This window comes from Heterocephalus glaber, unplaced genomic scaffold, assembly GCF_053883595.1.
Source record: "Heterocephalus glaber isolate CG9 unplaced genomic scaffold, H.glaber_assembly_v1.0 deba00000347, whole genome shotgun sequence".
NCBI lineage: Eukaryota > Metazoa > Chordata > Mammalia > Rodentia > Bathyergidae > Heterocephalus > Heterocephalus glaber.
In genome coordinates, this window is record NW_028258143.1 from 33,453,096 (window position 1) to 33,459,323 (window position 6,228).

At 36.4% G+C, this 6,228-nt stretch overlaps 1 pseudogene; it reads left to right on the forward strand.

Annotated features, from left to right (window-relative positions):
* Nucleotides 1-301: 301 nt before the first annotated feature.
* LOC101719770 (nucleoprotein TPR pseudogene) lies at nt 302-5,769 on the forward strand (annotated as a pseudogene).
* The last annotated feature ends 459 nt before the right edge of the window (nt 5,770-6,228 follow it).

Here is a 6,228-nt window from a genome sequence, read left to right on the forward strand (position 1 = left end):
AAATGTACTTATTTAAATCTAAATTTTCATCAATTTTATGTTTTTCTGGAGAACTTAAAATATTTAGAATTATAAGGAGGGATAATATTTCAAAGTTTTAACACAATTTGGTACATTCTTTTTTAGAATAGACAAAGATAGTTTTTAGTGGTGTTACTAACTTTAAATAGGCAAAGATTGCCCAGTTTGTTAATAACCTACTTTTTTCTTTTCCTTCTTGTCTTAGGCCTCAATCAGTGTTCCAGATTTTCTCTGCTGAGCTGTCATTTTGGCTTTTAGGTTTAATATGTCAGAGGCAACCATGAGGTATGTCATGTGCTGAATGAAGACTTTTAACTGATATATATCTGTCCTCAAGTTGAGCTCGTAGATGGTAGCTGTTCAGATAAGATAGGAAGAGAAACTTACCTGCACATACTCTGCTAGATTCATATTACAACTGCACCAAAAGGTAAAGAGATGGCAGTAGTTTTTTTCCTTGGATCTTAAGACAGTTTCATTCAATTAAACACACACACACACACACACACACACACACACACACACGACACCCTCCCTTCCCTACCAAGGCTTCTACCATTCACTGTTTTAGGCAAATAGCTAGCATGGGATTGGAAGTAGTTCTGCACCCTTCTACATCTGTCAGAGTGATGAAGTTTTGCCTTTTCAATTCTTAAAGAGGTCACCCATTTCTTTTAACATCTAACTTATTCATGTGTAATGACTATGGAAAGCTGTGCAAACCATGAAGACATGCCTACCACTATTGCTTTCTCAACAATCACTGAAGACATTGGATTTACAGCCAAGAAAGTCACATTATATCAAAATACACTTTCATACTTCATTTATTTCTCCCTCAAGTGCTGCAGCTGTAATAGCTACTAGGAAGCTTTAAAACTACACAAGACCATTTTAAACCTCCCTGAACACTCAGACTTCAAGATAGTTTTTTCTTTTTGTGTAACATCTTTAAATAATTAATTATTTCTTTTGTTTCTTTTTTTAGTTTTCTGGTTTGGAAGCTATTGAGATAACTGGAAATGGAAGGGAAAAGCACAAAGGAATTTACTTGTGATTTTTCAATTTCCATAAAATCAACAATCTTGATTTTGAGGCTGCTAGGCTGTATTCTTATAGGGGTCAATAGCACGCTTGCATGTTGTTGAAAATTGCTAGCATGCCTATCTGAAACCCACAGACCAGTATTCCAATGACTGTGTGAACAACTCCAGGGAGCCTCAGGATTCTCAGTTTCTATTACCACCAATGGATTTCTTTCCATGAGCATTTTTGAGTGATGGTTGTAAGTTAGCATCAAATGGTTTGGAACTTATCTGTTTTGTTGGAAGAAGAAATTTAATTAAATTTGGAGCCACACAAATTAATCTGGGCCTGAGTCATGGCCTGAAAATTGATTAAACTATGAGCACCTATTCAGAAAGTATTTGACCAGGAAATAAATTTATTTCTTCAAGGTCAGTGACCTTATAAATTGTTAGGTGGGTTAAATTAATAAACACCTGGGTTTCAAGTTTCACCCATTGCTTGTTAGAAGCTTCCTTCCTGTACCCTACTCCCCCAATGCTGCTTGTCATCAATCTGATTTGGCTGTCACCTTTTTCCCTGGACCAACATTTTCTCATAGAAGCTAGCTTTTTTGTGTGTGGTGGTGGGAGGTTGCAATCAGTGCAATGTTTTCATTTTAATGGACATATTCAACACTAAATCTACACACCCTGTTTAGAAGCAAGACAGAAAACAGCTCTACCTTGATAATTTCACTCTCTTAAAAATATCAAGTGGCCATCAAACAGAATTTATTTATCAGTTCCATAAAATCCTGAGTGATTTAATGATCTGCCAGATTTTCTACAGTCTTCATTATTTTCCCTTGAGGCTTAACATGCTTCACACACACACATCACACACACACACACACACACACACACACACAGAAAAAGAGAGTTAAATGTCAGGTCCTACAGTAGGGAAGATGAAATAATTATAAGTAAAAAAGACCCATTGCTTATTCTGAGAAGAAGAAATGACAAAACAAATAAATAAAAGCCAAAGAAATTAACCAAACAAACAAAACTCCTTGTAACTGATTTAAAAAGAGAATTTGAAAATATTTAATTTTGCTCCTGTTGTTTAAACAAATACTGGTTTTATAAGGATCTCATCCTTTTTGAACACAAAGTGACAATGGAATGATTTAAGATGTTTCTATTTTCCCTTAATTTAATGTCAAGTATAATTTAGTAGACAATTATATGCAATACTTTTGATAATTAATTTTCCACACCAATTAGCCTTTGGGAATCCTTCTCTTATCCTGGTACAATTATTATAATAAAATAATATACACTATTCCTTTGTTTCATTGTTTTCTCTAATTCTTAATTATTTTAAAAATTAATATCAAATAGTATACATAGTTTCTAGGTAAATTTCCATATTTTACAATAAAAGTATTTCTTAGTATAAAGTGTAATATACTCTTTATGAATAAAACAGTGAGCAAATACTTTGAGAAGAAAATCAGAGTTTAGTAAAGCAAGATTTCTCTTCTCATTTTAAAATAAAATAATTAAACAACTGCTCTTATTCTTTAACAATTTCTTGTCCTCAGGAGAAAAAGACTGTTAATATGGTTAAATCAAAAAACATATTTGAAAAACTGAAAGTAGTGGCCTTAGCAGATATTTATACAGTTTTAAACAATTCAAAAATGTAGAATGAATTAATGAAAGAAGTAGAAAGCTATTTTTCAAAGAAATAGCTTGAATATATGATCCAACTGTCATGCATATCTTATATTGTTTAACATGGTTAATCTGGTTGGTATTTACTTAATTTCATGACTGAGGTTGATGAATAGTTGTTTCTCCATTGCAGACCCTTCTTACTAGTGCACGATCTCATCACACAGTTCCTGATCCTTGGGAAGCCCAATCACTATGCTGAATCAACACCAGGGCTAGTATTTGCCCAACGATTACACCTGCAACTATGACAAATTCTACTTCTGCCCCAACAGTTACTATCATGCCCACTACACAAAAGGAATTACACGAAGTTATGCAGTCAGAAGGGCCTGTGGAACACGTTCCAATTTTTGGAAGCATGAATGGATCTGTTCATTCTGCTAGCCCTAATGTTCAGCCTTCCATTTCTCAACCCATTTTAACTGTTCAGCAGCAAACACAGGCAACAGCATTTGTGAAGCCCACTCAACAGAGTCGTCCTCAGATTGAGTCTACAAATTGAGAGTTATCTCGGAATGTAGTAAATATAGTAGAGCTTGTTCAGAGTTCACCAGTTGAGTGGCCTTCAACTTCCACAGCAGTAGTTGGAACTGCTACCCCAAGTTCCTCTTTGCCAAATTGTACATGGAAAGAGGAAGAAGATAGCACCATAGAACCATGAGACCAAGTTTCTGATGACACTGCCTTTTCCAAACAAGTTGAAAAATGTTACACCTGTAGAAACTGAGGAAGAAATTATGGCAGAAGAAAGTACTTATAGAGAAGGAGAGATTCAAGTGTACAATCAGGATTCTCAAGATTCCATTGGAGAGTCACTCAGGGTGATTATACACCCATGAAAGATAGTGAAGAAACTTCTGTCTCTAAAACTAGATCTTGGACTACTTCAATCAGATCAGCAAACCATAACTTCATCCCAATATGGTCAAGGCAAAGGAGATGATGTCATTGTGATTAACAGTGACAATGAAGAGGAGGATGATTTTGAAAATGATGGAGAACATGAGGATTATGAGGAAGAAGAAGGAGATGGAGAAGGAGAAGGAGGAAGAAGAGGAAGAAGAAGGAAGAAGGAAGAAGAAAGAAGAAAGAAGAAAGAAGAAGAGTAGTAGGAGGAAGATGAAGCAGAGGACTGTAATATCAATTATGCCCAAAGCAGGCTGTAAAGAGTTAATCCCCCACAATTGGCTTGTTTATAGAAGTGAGTCTGGCTGAAACCTACATGCTGAGGTCAAAGTAACTCGCACCCAAATTCTGTTCCCACAACTAAAACCTTCAGACTAGAAGGACAATGCTCTAATTACAATCATGTATTTTCTCTATTCTATTCCTAATTTGAGAATGCTTTGTCTTGTCCTTTATGAGCCTTGTGCACATTAATTTCTATAGAATCCACATATCACCTTTACCTCAATTGATTGCCAATAAAAGTCAGTGCCTGGAACTGTCCAGGCCTTTGTCAGTTGCACTGACACTGGTTATCCTGGTAACTCATTTTCTATCTCTTAGATCTGTCTTTTAGTGTATTCTTTTTCTCAGGCCTGCATCATATATTGGGCAGGTGGGTACTGGAACCTGACTACAGGGGTCTCCAGGATGACAACATGGGGAGATGGGAGATGAACGTGAAGACAGTAATGAAGGAAGTTTGGATGGCAATGATGGATATGAAGCTGACAATGCTGAGGATGGTGATGGGACAGATCCTGGTACCAAAACAGAAGAAATTATGAGTGGAGGAGAAAGTAATCACAGAACTGCTGATTCTCAAAACAGTGGTGAAGGAAATACAGATGGTGCAGAATCATCCTTTTCCCAGATTATTTCTAGAAAAGAGCAGCCATCATCGGCATCTGAAAGGTGGACCCCTGGAGCACCTCAATCCCTTAGACACCTACCACATCCACTTCCCTCCACGCCTGACCAGTCATGCCTCATGAGTTGGGGCCATGACTCAAGAGTTGGGGCCACCAGTTCAGAGAATTCAGGTGACCTGGAAACAGTCCGTAGGATGTGGAAAAGCTTCAATTGACTCCAGGAATAGGTGGCATGCAGCAGCATTTTTTGATGATGAAGACAGAACAATTCCAAGTACCCAACACTTGTGATTCCACATTGTACTGATGGATTTGCTGAAGCTATTCATTCCCTACAGGTTGCTGGTGTTCCTAGATTCTGATATGCCACAAACAAGTTCCAGTCACTCTGATCTTGACTCCCTTGCTTCTCAAGGAGATTTAGGAATGTATGAAAAAGCCCTCTTCATAGCTCTTGAAGAAGAGTCTGGTGGCTGAAGTGTTCCTACTACTCCTCTACAAGTAGCAGATCCAGTGACTGTATTTACAGAGAGTACCACCTCTGACCCGTCAGAGCATCTCATTCTGTTTCAATGGTTACAATATCCACTGGCACTTTGTCCACAACAAATGCAACAGCAGCAGGTGATGATGGAGATGAAGTATTTGTGGAAGTAGAATCTGAAGGTTCAGAAGCCAGCCTAGAAATTGATAGCCAGCAGAAAGAAGAGCCTGTTCAGACAGCTGATGAGTGAGATCTCCCTTTTACCAGCCAGGATCCTCCTTCCGCCTCTTCTGTAGATGTTAGCAGTAGTCATTCAAGTCCTTTCAGATGGGTAAGACTTCAGATGGCATTGAGACAAGGTATCCGTAGTCATCAGTTTAACAGAGAAAGAGACATAAGTTATGCAATGGTAGGAAGAGGAGGGATAAATAGAGGAAATATTAATTAAATGGTCTGCAAACTATAATAGCTGTGAATAAGATTGTCAAGTATGTTTTAGTGTAATGACGGTCAAGTTGAAAAACATTTTTGTATTTCTAATTTATAACATTATAAATAATGACTTAATTAATAGCTTATATAAGCATTTATTGACTTTTTATTTCCTTGGATTTTGAGAAAAAAATCAATGGATCAAAAAACTGAAATTTTAAAGGCTCTTGATATATACTTATAAGTCCTGGATCATCAATTGTGATCAAAGTTAAACAGAAAGTCACTGTGTTCTAGTGAAAACAAAGGGGCATTGTATTTTCCATGTAGATTGATTTTGATGAGCATAGGCATTTTCTCTATTGTTTCTTGAAATATTATTTGTTGAGCTTTATCTAAGAATGTCTTGATTAACCTACAGTGCACTGATAGTGTCTATGAAAATTTGCAAAGCCAGCTGTGCAATGGAAAAACCAAGATTTATGTATCCAAAGTTGCACTGTATATGACTTCCCAGATTTAGAATATTTATTGGGATGAGTTATCCCATGCACAAACAATGATGATAGACTATTTTTTGTTCTATTTTGAGGAATATTGTTTTTCTCTTTGTGAAAATTTTTTCCTTAGATTCTTTTATAGGAATATTGTTTTTCTATATTTTTCAATAACATGTTCTATATTTTTCAGTGGTTTCTATATTTTTCAATAGTATTTACACTAT